The sequence below is a fragment of the Mustela putorius genome, unplaced genomic scaffold (assembly GCF_011764305.1).
Source record: "Mustela putorius furo isolate JIRA1106 unplaced genomic scaffold, ASM1176430v1.1 tig00000224_pilon_pilon_pilon, whole genome shotgun sequence".
Taxonomy (NCBI): domain Eukaryota; kingdom Metazoa; phylum Chordata; class Mammalia; order Carnivora; family Mustelidae; genus Mustela; species Mustela putorius.
In genome coordinates, this window is record NW_025421321.1 from 33,292,701 (window position 1) to 33,306,740 (window position 14,040).

A 14,040-nucleotide genomic window follows, 5' to 3' on the forward strand; every position below is an offset into this window, starting at 1 on the left:
CTACTTGTGATCTCTCTCTGTCAAATAAATAAATAAAATCTTTAAAAAAAAAATACAGTCAGGATGGAGAACTCTTCCATCAGCACACTGATCCTTGCCTTTTTATAGCCATATTGACTTTTCTCTCTCCATCCTCTACCTTCCTTATCTCTCAGGAATCACTCATCTGTTCTCCACTTGGGTACTTCTGTCCCTCCAACATCACTAAACAGACGGAATCATACAGTATGCAACCTTTTGGGTCTGACTTTTTTCACTCAGCACAATTCATCCAAGTTGGGGCATTTATCCTTAATTGGTTCCTTTTCACTGCTGAGTAGTAGTGAACAGACTAGTTAGTTTAACCATTCACTCATTGAAGGATCTGAATTGTTTCCAATTTGGGGCTACTATGATAAAAGCTGCTATAAATATTCATGTACAGATTTGTGCACTAATCTAAGTTTTTGTTTTTCTGAGCTAACTGCACAGGTGTGCAACTGCTTGGTCGCGTGGTAGTAGCAAGTTTAGCTTTTGAGGAATGTGACCAACTGTTTTCCAAAGGGCCTGTGACACTCTCTATTCCTACCCGCAGTGTATCTGTAACCTGCTGTCTCAGCAGCCTCACCAGTATTTAGCATTGTCACTATTTTTTATTTTAGCCATTCGGATAGACTCATATGTATCTCTTTGTGAGATATACATTTCCTAGTATCGCATTTCCCTAGTCTGATGTCCAACACTTTTTTGCCATCTGTATGTCCCCTTTGATAAAACGTCACTTCACGCCTTTCACCCATTTTTTAATTGGATTGTTTAGTTTCTTTACTGTTGAGAATACTGTCAATACTAGTCCTCTGTCAGATATTTTCTACAAGTCTGCAGTTTGTATTTTCATCTTTTTAACACAGTGTTTCATAGAGCAAATTTTATCTTTGATGGTCTAACTTCTCAATTCTCTCTTTCACAGATCATGCTTTTCATGTGTATAATGCAATTTATTTTGTAATGGAGCTGGGTCTTTACTGAGTAAGAGTTTGCCAGGTTGAGAAATGAGGAAGGACATTCAGGGCTAATGTATCAGAATGGCAACACCAGCTATGATGTCAGTTGCCTAAAAAATATGAGAACTGCAGAAGTCTCTGGCAATCCTATACTTACAATAATACTCTATTTTGTAACTAGAAAGTTCTATACTCTTTATAAGATGGTGAGGATGGGAAGTAATAGCTCTATGTTTATAATATGAAATATCTGGGACTTGGCTAATACCTTTTCTTTAAAAACAAAGAAATTACTAATGCCAACTACTCTGAGACAATATACAATTCTAGATACTAGAAATAGAACTCAGAAAGAATTTTTTATACAAATAATGTGGTGGTAATTAGATAGAGTATTGTAAGTAAAGGGGTGTCTCTCTTTATTTGACAGAGTTGTGTTTATAGAATGCCCTACATTTTCTAGATAATTAATGAAGCTTACCCCTTTTGGAGTGCCAAAATGTTTTCTCTTTTCACCACAATGAAATACTCTAGAGCACTGTTACTAAATCTAAGTATTTTAGTAAGTGGTAATGCTGTTAAACAAGCAAAACTCTGGAGCTACTAGAGAGTTGGATCCCCTCTATCAAATTCCTCTGAACTGCCAATTTTGTTTGAGCCTCGGCCTTTTGTATGTCCATATTTGTTACTAGATGTTCTGCTATTCTGCTCTCAATTTTCACAGCTGTCAAGATGCCTACTTCTCACTACACTTCCTCTTAATCTGCAGTGGTTTGGGGAGCCCTGTAACTACACTAATAAGAATTCTGTCTAAATTAAAAGTAGCAGGCTCTGAATGAGAACATGATTTTACTCAACTCTGAGTAAAATGCATTAGTGCATGGCCAGGTGATACCTATTTTAATGTTGTTGAAAGCTTTAGGCAGAGGCTTCTGGCTTCCCCCAATATATTATATATTCTTCTTTTCTTCAATGACAACGTTAATTTTTAGTTGAGGCCACAACTGCCCAACCAAAGACTAAATTCCCTAGCCTCTTTTGCAATGGTGGGGGCAGGGGGGAAGAGGCAGCCATGTAACTATGTTCTGGCAAATGGGACTTGAGCTGAAATGACAGTTTATGTGACTTATGTGTTGTGCCCACCTTTCCCCCCAGTCTGTTTTCCCATTCCAGTGGCTGTTTTAGTGGGTGTTGCAACACCTTGGACAAAGGTAATGCTCCAGGGTAGTGGAGCAAGAAGATAGAAACCGGTATGATAACAGTTCCAGTGTACTAGGCCTTTATCTATGACATCTTTGAGTATCACTAATATTTTCAAGAAACACCATAAACTCTTAGTAAAAAATGAATTCTAAGTTAAAATACATATTATGTAAACCTTTCTGAGAGGACTGTTTTAGTAGGCAGCCTCTTACATGGTCCCCATTGACTCCTGCGTCCTGGTATTCAGGTCCTTGTGAAATTCCCTTCACTTGAGTATAGACTAACCAGATGACGCACTTCTAACAGACAGACACAGCAAATGTGAAGGGAGATGTCGCTGTCAAGATTAGATTTACAAAATGATTGTGGCCTCCATCTTACTCACTCTTTCTTGCTCAACTGCTCTGATGGAAGCCAGATGCCATGTTGTGATCTACTCTATACAGAGGCCCATAAATAAAGGAGTTCCTTCCAACAGTCCATGAAGGACTGGGGCCTTCGTTCCAACTGCCTGTGAGGAACTAAATCCTGTTCTCAACCATGTGAGTAAGCTTAGAAGTAGATCCTCCCTCAATCAACCCTTCATATGAGACCACAGCCCTGCTTGGCACTGAGAGACCCTGAAACAGAGGCAGTCAACCAGGCTGCACCCAGATTCTTTATTCCCAGAAACCATAATGATAAATGCTTACTGTTTGAAACTAAGTTTTGGACTAATCTGTTATACGACAATAGATAATGATATAGCTGTTCCAAAATATAAATATCAATGATAAGAGATCGTAATTTCCAAAGGTCATACATAAATTTCATTTCACAGTTTTGCTACTTTTTATACATATTAGAAATTTGTAAATAATGCTTATGTGAAAAAGAAAGGAAAACTTATCTAGAGTATGAAAATAACTTCATTTACAGTTATACAAATTGGACACTAGCAAATCAGATTTTGAAAGTGACCAAATAATTAATTCTACTAAATATTTTAAGACTAATGCTTCCATATCAAAGTAATCAAGTAATCTATATTACATAGTCATAAAGATTTCTTATTCTTTTCCACCAAAATAAAATACTATTTTGATTATAATGTAGGCTCAAACTCTGTGACATTTATAAAATATTATAAAATCCATGAGACACCAATAATAATAAACAAATTTCTATATGTTCAGATTTGGAAATGCTTATTACTAATTTAAATATTTATACCTTGGTAATCCCAAACCCCTAAGTAGACTCTTATACAGAAAGCAACCAGTTTGTCTCCAGATTCTTTTTTTTTTTTTAAACTCAAATACAACGGGCATTTTTTTTTTTTTCCATGCTAATCTTCTCTGTATCGTTCCAATTTTAGTATATGTGCTGCCGAAGCGAGCACACAACGGGCATTTTTTAACAGCTTTAAAACTTTTTTCTTTTTTTTTTTTAAAGATTTTATTTATTCATTTGACAGACAGAGATCATACGTAGGCAGAGAGGCAGGGAGAGAAAGAGGGGAAAGCAGACTCCCTGATGAGCAGAGAGCCCAATGCGGGGCTTGATCGCAGGACCCTGAGATCATGACCTGAGCCGAACGCAGAGCCTTAACCCACTGAGCCACCCAGGCGCCCCCTTTTAATAGCTTTATTGAGATAGAATTCACATACCACATGACCCATTCATACAAAGCATCTAATTCAATGGCTTTTCGTGTAGTCACAGCCATACAATCAACTGCTCTTTGCAGGTGGTGTCTTGGGAGGCCAAGATGGAAAGAAAGTAGAAAGAAGGGACTTTCACAGAAACTACCACCCTTCCCAAAGGCTAAAGTCCCATCTTCCAAAGTTAAATGGCAGGAATTTTTTTCAAAGTTTATTCTCCTTCAGACCACTGGCTAAAATTCCTAGATTCCTTTGCAGTCTTTAGGTTAATGATGCTGTCCTCCATCCCTACAATCCTACAGTGACTCCTGGCCACTGTGCTTTCCCCTTCCCTCTGGCTGCAAATCCAAAGGCCTCCCAAAGCACATGGTACTCTCTAGTGCAGAGCTTCTGTTCAGCGTGCAAACATCACCAGTGGGTGGCAGGTACACTGAGAGGCAGATCCCTTGGTCTGCAGGGCGGCCACAGAGGGCCCAGAGCAATGGAAAGTCTTCAACCAGTGCAGGGCAGGGCTCACCCTCTTCGGTACTTTTCTCTGTGTCCCAGCACAAAAAAGACTGTGAAGTGTTATTCCAATTTGACTTATTCGGTGAACAAACATCAACACCAAACACGTTCCATCATGCTGCTAGGTACTGGGGCAACAAATCAAGATAGTCCCTTACTGTCTGGGAAAAGGAACATAGCAGTAATTTCAATACACTATGATAGGAGCCCCAAAGTAATGTGTCACAGAATATAACAAAGAAAGCTCCCAGGACTGGTTTGAGAAACAAAAGAGAAAAGAGAAGAAAAAACAGATGAGAAATGGCTGCTTCTACTTAAGGAGCTGCTTTCTCTGGGAACCTGGAAGGTAAGTGCCACCTTCTTTACCTTATCACCATATCCCAACACCAGCACAGTGTCTGGCTTATTCCAGGTAGTAAATAACTTGGCTGAAGGAACAGAGTTCACAGGCCTCTTCTTATGCAATGTGACCCAATAACCAAGGGTTCCCTTTTGTCAGACTCTGCAGAATTACAAAACCGTTGGAATGTGTGATTTTTGTCTTCAGTCTCCCAGAATTAATTGATCCTTTGGGGGGACTCCTATGATCTGGAATTTCCCAATTCTTCACTAAATGTAAGCATAAGAATTCATTTAATTTAATTCAACAAGTAATTAATGGGTACCCACTATGATAGAAAGCCTTTTAGTGGAAAATTCACAGATTTCACAATACTCATTTTTTTAAAAAAATACTATCTGCCAAATAAACTTGGTAAGAAAAACTAGGTTCTAAGAAAGTTATGTCCTTTCTTTTCTTTTTCTTTTCTTCTTCTTTTTTTTAATGTAAGGCAGAAGTTCTGAGAGGAGACACCTAGGAATATTAAGAAAGATGGAAAGCATAGTAAAGAACTTGAACTCAGAAGAGGAAACACTTAAACCAGAAAGAGAAGCAAACTGGGTGCAAGGGTCACATTCATTTTCCATCTCCCTGGTAATTTATGAAGGCTTTAGACTTCATCCTCTGCAACAACGTGCCTTAGAATTCAAGTTTGCTTGGTATTAATTTCCCATTTTTTAAATACAGCTCCAGACAAAGAAAAGCAAACCCTCCTACTAGAGAGTAAAAAAGAACATTACAGAAAATACAAAGTGACAGCTAGAGCACATTCTCCTTATTTTGAACTATAAAAATATCACTGACGCACAGCTGTCAAATACAGCGAACTCAAATCAACATAGAAGGAAGATATTCATATAGGAAACGAGAGTGCAAACAATTCCCAACAATAAGGCATGTAATTATTAACTCGGTCACAGTAAATCCCTGGGATCCACAGCACTTAAGGAATTCCTGGCAGCTGAAATCTATACAACAGGAAGAACGGTACCCCTGCCCTTAAAAACGGGCTTTTCTCTGGCCCTGTCAAAATCTTCTAACTGTGAGCATCCCACCCTATCTAATCAAACGATCAAAATTCCCCAGAAAAGGAATCCTAATCAAGTTTTCCTTGAGTCTGCCCTTGCAGCTGATTACCTCTGAATCTTTTGCCTGGAGTGAAGACTCCTACTTCAGAAGGATGATTATCAAAACCAGAAAAAAATCTTGAGAAGCAGGTGGACAAGCTATCACAAAAACTAGGTGGTGAACAAATGAAGTTAAAAATTAGAATCTGAAATTTAATTCTACCTATAATCTGGAAATCCTAAATTTGGTTGCTTTATCATTGGGTATCCTTCCTTTCTCTACCCCCACCCCCTACAATGAAGAAACCTTTTAAAAAACACTATGAGAATGTAGCAGAACTGACTGGTTTGGTTTTAAGTACTTCTTCCTGTATCTGGGAGGTTCGTAATCAGTGAGGTGTTTCAAAAGATGAAGAGCAAAAGGAAACTGAATGAGGGGGCTGGATTATGTAATTTAATTCTAACAGAAACAGAAAACCTGCATAATCCATGAACGGAATAATCAGATAATGAATCATCAAGAAAGGAAATAAATTTACCAAATATCCTAGTGATTAAGTGAATTTTTCCTGATTTTATTTTTTTCTTGGGCTTGTATTCATTATTTGCTGAACATTACAAGTAAGTGCCTTGTTATCTTACAATTCAGATACAACTGATTAAGATCACTTTCATTAAGGACAACATGATTCCTTATACATTTTACCCCACTTCATTTTTCACTTCAGCAAAACTCTGTCAGTAACACTACAAATCGTGGCAACAGATTATTTATCAATGGATTTTTTTTTATTTAAAGATTTTTATTTATTTATTTGACAGAGGGAGATCACAAGTAGGCAAAGAGGCAGGCAGAGAGAGAGGAAGGGAAGCAGGCTCCCTGCTGAGCAGAGAGCCCGATGCGGGACTGGATCCCAGGACCTTGAGATCATGACCTGAGCCGAAGGCAGCGGCTTAACCCACTGAGCCACCCAGGTGCCTTATCAATGGATTTGATAACCAAAGAGATCAACTATTAAAATTGTACATCATCATTTGGCATATTAATGGTTTGGTCTCTGTACAGTTTTATTTCTTTTGACAGATATTTGTTTATAATCTATGGTACTGAATAACACCTTATAGTAAATGTATACTGTGAAAACATGTTTCTTGCAAATGAAATCTATAAATGCTCAATATGTGTTTTTCAACATCTTTTTTTTTTTAAGATTTTATTTATTTATTTGACAGACAGAGATCACAAGTAAGCAGAGAGAGAGAAGGAAGCAGACTCCTGCTGAGCAGAGAGCCAGATGCAGGGCTTGATCTTAGGACCCAGGAATCATGACCCGAGCCAAAGGCAGAGGCTTAACCCACTGAGCCACCCAGGCACCCCAGTTTTTCACCATCTTTAACTGGATTTTCCTGGAACTTATGTTATTGGTCTTGATCTCAAACTTTTTTTTTTAAATCTCAAACATTTTATTCCCTCTTTTATGTATGTGTGTGTGTGTATATATATATATATATATATATATATTGCCCCCCCAAAACTGAAGACAAAAGACAGAACTTAGAAATTGTGAAGGTTTTTTTTGGTGGGGGGGAGATTTTGTTTTTGTTTTTTACAAACACTGTTGTTTCTCCATAAGTATAACAAATTATCTTTCTAAGGAATCATTCTGAAATAAATTGATCATGACTAAACTTGTGTCTAAGACTTGTTTAAATTTTATTTTAGCTCAATAACTAGATCTCAAAATAAAACCATGTATTTTAAATAAAAGACAATTAAGCAGTCAGCTTTTTAGTTTTCAAAATTTCATTTTAAAAGTGTACTGGGTTGCATTTTAAGGATGCAAACAGGAATCAGACTCATAATACATTTAATCAATTTTATTGTTCTTTGCAAAGAATTAATTTTTGTTTCATAGTTTTTAAAATATTTTTTGCTCCTTCTTCTATTTTATTTATTGATTTCTCTTTATTATTTTCTTCTTTCTATTTACTTTAGGTTTAATTTGCTCTTCTTTTTCTAGTTTATCCAGGTAGAAACTTCAGTCATTGATTTTGGATCTTTTTTCTTCTCTAGTATCAGCATTTAATATTATACATTTCCCTCAACACTGCTTTAAATGCATCTCACAAATTCTAATTTGTAATAGAATTGTAATATCATTTTCTTTCAGTTCAAAATATTTTCTGTTTTCCCTTATGATTTCTTTAACCATGTGTATTTTTAAAGTGTAATTGAAGGTTTAATTTCCAAATATTTGGTAAATTCCCCAGGTATATTCCGTTGTCGATTTCTAGTTTGATTCCACTGTAGTCAGAGAACATATTCTTCATGATTTCAATCTTTAAAAACTTACTGAGACCTTTTTTGTACCAAGAATACAGTCCATTTTGGTGAATGTTCTAGTACACTTGAAAGGAATGTGCCTTCTGCTACTGTGCTGAGATCATGAAACTAAGTGGAAATCAAGAGTCAGACACTCGACCAACTGAGCCACCCAAGCGCTCCCCCTAGCAATATTTCTTATTTTGAATGAAGTCTACTTTGTCTAATAATAATAGAGCCATTAAAGCTTTCTTTTGATTAGTGTTTGTACAGTTTATTCTTCCTTGTTCTTTTACTTTTAACCTATTTGTGTCTTTGTATTTTAAGTATATAAATAATATATAATTATAGATGGCATTTTATATACATATATATTATATAGTTGGGCCCTTCTTATAGATAACATATATAGTTGAGTCTTGTTTTTTAATTCAACTATATATATATAACTATATAACTATATATATGACTTCTTTTAATTGGATTGTTTAAACCAATTACACTTAATGTAATGATTAAACTAGGTTGGCTCTAAATCTAGCATCTCATCTGTTCTTTGTTCCATTTTCCCTCTTTTCTTCCCTTCTTTTGGGCTGAGCATATTTTACTATTTCATTTCATTTCCTTGTTATATTTGCAATATTCATTTTAAGCTTAACATACCATACCTTCAAATAACACACAATTTCACATATATTGTAAGAATCATTCCTGGTACTATTGATGTCATTCATTTTTCTTCTACATTAAATAATGAGACTCACAATACAACCTATTTGTTTTAAATAGTCAGTTGTCAAAGTGTTTTGTTTTGTTTAATATTACATGGGGAAAAGTCTTTCCTATTATCCACACATTTACCATATCTAGTCTCTTTATTCTTTCACGCACATCTAAGTTTCCATCTGGGATCTTTTTCCTTCAGCCTGAAAATTTTCCTCTTACATTTCTTGGTGTGCAGGTCTACTGGCCATCTTTCACTTTGGTTGTTTTGTTGCCTCAGACATTTATTTTGTCCTCATTATTAAAGGATATTTTCACCTGGTATGCAATTTTATATTAGCTGCATTTTCTTTAAGCATCTAAAAGATGTTATTCCACTGTCTTCTGGTTGTATAGTTTCTGATGAGTAGTTTGTGATAATTAAAAAAAAAAAAAAATTCCTGTATGTAAAAGTCTCTTTAAATGTCCTCCCCCACCTTGGCTTCTTTTAAGATTTTTATCTTCCTGTTGGTTTTCATCAATTTGGTTATGATGTACCTTGGTGTGGTTTTGTGTTTCTTCTGTTTCAGATTCATTTAGCATCTTGAGTCTGTAGGTTTTGTCTAATTTTTTTTCTCCTTCCATCCTTAGAACTTCAAATACATGTATATCAAACCACTTACACTGTCCCACAGGTCATTGAGGCTCTGTTCATTTTCCTTTTCTTTTCTTTCTTTCTTTTTTTTTTTTTTTTGGCAGTCATTTTACTCCATGCTTCATATTGAATAGTTTCTGTTGCTATGTCTTCCAGTTCACTGATCCTTTTATTCAGCATTTCTAGTCTGCTGTGAATCCCATCCAATAAATTTTTCATTTCAGACATTGTATTTTTTAGCTCTAGAAGTTTCTATTTTTAAGTCTTTTCCATTTCTGTCCTTACTTATTATTTTAAGTCCTCAGTCATATTGATAATAATTATCTGCTATGTGATCATTTTAGTCATTTCTAGTCCCCCATATACTAATTTTTTTTTCTCCTGGTAATGATTCATACTCTTTACTTCACATATCTAGTAATTTTTTATTGGATGCTGCACATTACAAATGCTACATTTTTAAGGGTCTAGATTTTATTGCCTTTCTTTAAAAACTGTTATTTTGTTTTGACCAGCATTCAAGTTACTTGCAGATCAACTTGATCCTCTAAACTTGTTTAAAGTTCTGTTAGGATAGCAGGGTTTCTCAACCTTGGTATTACTGATATCTTGAGCCATATAATTCTTGGTCATAGGGGCCTGCTCTGTGGATTACAGGTTGTTTAGCAGCATTTCTGGCCTCTACTCATTAGATATCAGTAATACCTCCCTGTTGTGATGACACAAAATGTCTCTAGATATTGCTAAATGTCTTCTGTGGGGATAAAATTGTCCCTGGTTGAGAACCACTCATCTAGAGTAGCTTTTACTCTAGGATAGTTCAGCCCTATTTCCCAAGTGTGACCTTTCTGGTACCTCTACTGAATGACCCCTGGCTACTCAGAACTCAGACAGCATGATGCCATAAGTGAGGTCTGGGAATCATTAGCTCACAGGTTCTCCCAGTTCTTTGTCTGGTGTACAGAAAACAGTTAACATAGCAGGCCAGATTAATATCTTTTGAACGGCCTCCTGGGAACTTGGACTTCAGAAGTGTTCCCAACATACTGATAAAGAGTGGCTCACAGGGCCTTAACTGTTTGTACAAACAATACGGTTTATGTTGAATATCTGCTTTCTTTGTGGAAGTCTAGAATTTTGGTATGTGTCAGGTAGAACATGCCTACGTGACCAGCTCCTAATAAAAACCTTGGTGCTAAGCCTCTAATGAGCTTCTCTGTCAGACAGTATTCCACATGTGTTGCCGCAGGTGATTTGTGGAGAAACTCTGTCCTGTAAGATTCCATTGGAAGCATACTCTTGGAAGCTCATGCCTAGTTTCACGCCATGCACCTTTACCCTCTGCTGACTTTTGCTTTGTATCCTTTCACTGTAATAGATCTTAGCCAGGAGTATGACTGTATGCCAAGTCCTGTGAGTCCTCCTAGAGAGCTGATGGGGATTTGGGGCACCACCAACACACCCAGTTTGTGGAGTTTAACCACAGACATGCATAATTAGTATTCAGCAACAGACTCCAGGAACCCCAATGAAGATGTCTACATAGCTCTCCCTCTCTCGTACTTGGTCTCACAAATTCTAGTCTCTTCAGCCTCACTGAACTCTAATAATCTATCTCCCCTCAGCTCAGCTACAATGTGGACAAACAGTGCTCCAGGCAGAAACCTCTGGTGATCTCCAGGCTTACTCCATTTCTCTCTCTCAGAGATCATCGTCCTGCACTGCCTGTCAAGCAGTGATGCATCTGCAAAGGGCCGACCACCCATTGTCACTGATATTGATTATACAAATATTTATCAATGCTTTTTTTTTTATTCATTCAGCATACCTCCTGATAATTTTTGTTTCTTAACCACATCCCATTGAATAAGATTATCTACCACTCCAACCCACATGCCTGTTTATCTGAATCGTTCATTTATCTGTTCCAACAGATGTTTATTATGCACCTAGTATAAGGGAATCTAGTAACGTAGTTAGGAGCATGGAATCTATAGCCAGGATGCCTGGGTTCAAATTCTATTTCCTCCCCTTAACAGCTCTGTAGCCTTGGACAAAGTACTTAACCTCTCTGTGCCTTAGTCTCCCGATCAGTTAAATGGATACAACAGTATCTCCCACATAGGGTTGTTATGAGGGCATGTGACCCTCTCAACAACCCTATATGGGAGATACTCTTTTTCTTTCTTTCTTTTCTTTTTTTAAATTTCTCAATTTTATTTATTTGACAGAGAGAGAGCGAGCACAAGTAGGCAGAGAGAGCCCTCTCTGCTTAGTAGGCTAAGCAGAGAGCCCGATGCGGAGCTCAATCGCAAGACCCTGAGATCATGACCTGAGCTGAAGGCAGAGGCTTAACCCACTGTGCTACCCAGGCGCCCCTATGGGAGATACTCTTAACAAAGTTCTTACAATAGGGTCTGGCATATAGGAAGATCTAACAGCACTTGCTACTGCTGCTGCTACTACTACTACTAGTATTAATGCCAAGCATTATCACAGATGTAGAACAAAAAAGTAAGGGGTTGCTGGTGGCTCAGTGGGTTAAGCCTCTGCCTTCGGCTCAGGTCATGATCTCAGGGTCCTGGGATCGAGCTCCACATCGGGCTCTCTGTTCAGCAGGGAGCCTGCTTCTCCCTCTCTCTCTGACTACTTGTGATATCTCTCTCTGTCAAATAAGTAAATAAAACCTTTAAAAGAAAAAAAAAAGGTAAGACAAAACCCCTTTCTTAACAAAGAGTTTAGAACTCCTCAGAGGACGCACAACAAGGAACAATGTAATAATACTTTAGTAGTTCAAATAATCGCTGTAAGATAACATTTATTGAGGACTAAATAGTTCTATCTGCCACTTAATCTTCATAGCAACTCCATAAGTTAGAAACTTTTATGTCCATTTTACAAATAAGGAAACCGAGTACTTCAAGGTTCACATCCAAGGTCATACAGCCACTATCCCATTGGGATTTGTACAGCATGATACAGTTAATGGACGCACCTACCAGTTGCTAGATAAGCCCACTGGAGACTGGAGTTGCTCAGGGCCACCACTGCTCCCCTTCCTGAGAGGATTGGATATGGGATATGAGGAAGAGAGCTGGGGTTCCAGTTGAGATGACAAAAGGATGGAAAGAGATAGAGCATTTAGGAGGGTAAACTAGAGTCTGGGGAGAGAAAACAAATTTAACTTTGGATACACTGAGTCAGGGGCCTGCAAGACATTTATTTATTTATTTATTTATTTATTTATTGACAGAGAAATCACAAGTAGATGGAGAGGCAGGCAGAGAGAGAGAGAGAGGGAAGCAGGCTCCCTGCTGAGCAGAGAGCCCGATGCGGGACTCGATCCCAGGACCCTGAGATCATGACCTGAGCCAAAGGCAGCGGCTTAACCCACTGAGCCACCCAGGCGCCCCGCCTGCAAGACATTTAGAAGAATACTTTGTAATACCTTATTGGAGATCAGACGGAAGGTCTTACTCATTATCTCCTTTTCTTACCTAATTAATTATAACCTTTAGTGTTGTTTTCAACCTACATGTCCAACGTCTTCTGGATGTATGAAAAAGAATCCTACTGAATGTATTTGGGGAACTATGTCAATGAGTTTGGAGAGGGGAAATGAAAGGGTTAGAAGGTGTTGGAAGAAAATTAGCAAATTTTTAGGAAAAGTGACAAATACCGCTTCTGCTGTACCCTTATAATAAGAGCAGAGTCATCAAACAGTTTTTAAAAGTAAATAGGAGGTATGCGAACAACTGGGTTTACTAGGTATTAGGGAAGGTAGAATGAAATTGTGTAACACTGGAATTTGACCAGACCAGTAGGGTCAAGGAGCTAAATGTAAAAGGTGCTTCTCATTGCCTGGAAGGTAAAAATATCTGCTCTCCTCTGCATTAAAACCAAACTTCTAATCATACTGACTTTCAGTTCAGTTTTTCCTTAATTCTGAAAGTAATCAACCACACTTAGATAAGTAGTCCAACAGAAGGACAGAAAACATAATACCCAAAAAAGTATACATGAGAAAAAAATCTTTGACCTAGAGATTCTGAAATCATTTAATATGTGTATTAAGAAACCATGTGGAGAATATACTAATACTTAGTTTATGTTTTCACAAGTATATGTAGACTGTTATAGTTAAGTACACAGACCTCAAAACAGCTAATGTGGCAGAGAGCTTACACTGACTGTTAACCATTACAGAAGAGGCTGAGAGATATTTGCTAATGACTACCATAAAAGGAATGGATGACTAAGAATGGAGAGGATGTGTGACTAAAAAGTCCCACTACACTTCTCTGAAAATTCCCTGAATAACTAGGCATGCCAAATGTGGTCTGTCATAAAATTATTTGATGCTAAACTCTGAAGTTAGACAACAAATACATGCTTTGCCCAAAGGATAAAGCCTTTGTATAAATCATTCAATTGCCAAATGCCAAAACAAGACCACCAGTAAGTGAAAGTATTCATCAAATTAAAGTCTGGCTCCAAGTTCAAATGCTGCTAGGCTAGATTAGGCTAACTCCACAGATAATTCATTCAGTTCCAAGGGTACTGGACCACACATCGGGC

The 14,040-nt window shown here is 37.4% G+C and overlaps 1 protein-coding gene and 1 pseudogene across 1 annotated transcript in view; both read right to left on the reverse strand.

The window, feature by feature from the left end:
• Positions 1–14,040, reverse strand: part of SERTAD2 (SERTA domain containing 2) — a 118,970-nt gene that overhangs the window by 56,713 nt on the left and 48,217 nt on the right. The window lies entirely within an intron of this gene.
• On the reverse strand, positions 3,482–3,567 carry LOC123391430 (annotated as a pseudogene).